The sequence below is a fragment of the Glossina fuscipes genome, unplaced genomic scaffold (genome assembly GCF_014805625.2).
Source record: "Glossina fuscipes isolate IAEA_lab_2018 unplaced genomic scaffold, Yale_Gfus_2 61113, whole genome shotgun sequence".
Taxonomy (NCBI): Eukaryota; Metazoa; Arthropoda; class Insecta; order Diptera; family Glossinidae; genus Glossina; species Glossina fuscipes.
This window is the reverse complement of record NW_024003353.1, coordinates 17,049-17,510: the sequence shown is the minus strand read 5'-3', so window position 1 is coordinate 17,510 and position 462 is coordinate 17,049.

The window sequence follows — 462 nt, the reverse complement described above, 5'->3', positions numbered from 1 at the left end:
TGTATTGTAGCATTATCGTTTCATCGTATTATACTTATTACTTACTTATTAATTACTTATGCTAAGTTTACACTTTCTTATATTTCTACAAAATGTAAATCTAGCCAAAACTTGGTTAAGAAAACCTACTTTAGTTATAATCCACGTTAAATGTAATTTCCTAATTAAGATAACCTACGTTTGTGAACTTTTAGTAAAAATCTGGTTTAAAGCTTTACTGTTTTGCTTACTATTTTGCTTTACTATTTTGCTGGCGGAACAATTTATTACATAAAGCACGGTCCGCAACTCAGTTAAAAGAAGTATATATTATAGATGTCACTAAACAAAACGTGAAAATATTAACAAAACGGAATCTTTATTTGAGTTTCACTTCAGTATTTTCGAATATTTCCTTTTTTTAAAAAGATCAAAAGCTTAAAACTATACAAATGTAGAAATACATGAATACGAGCGAAAAAG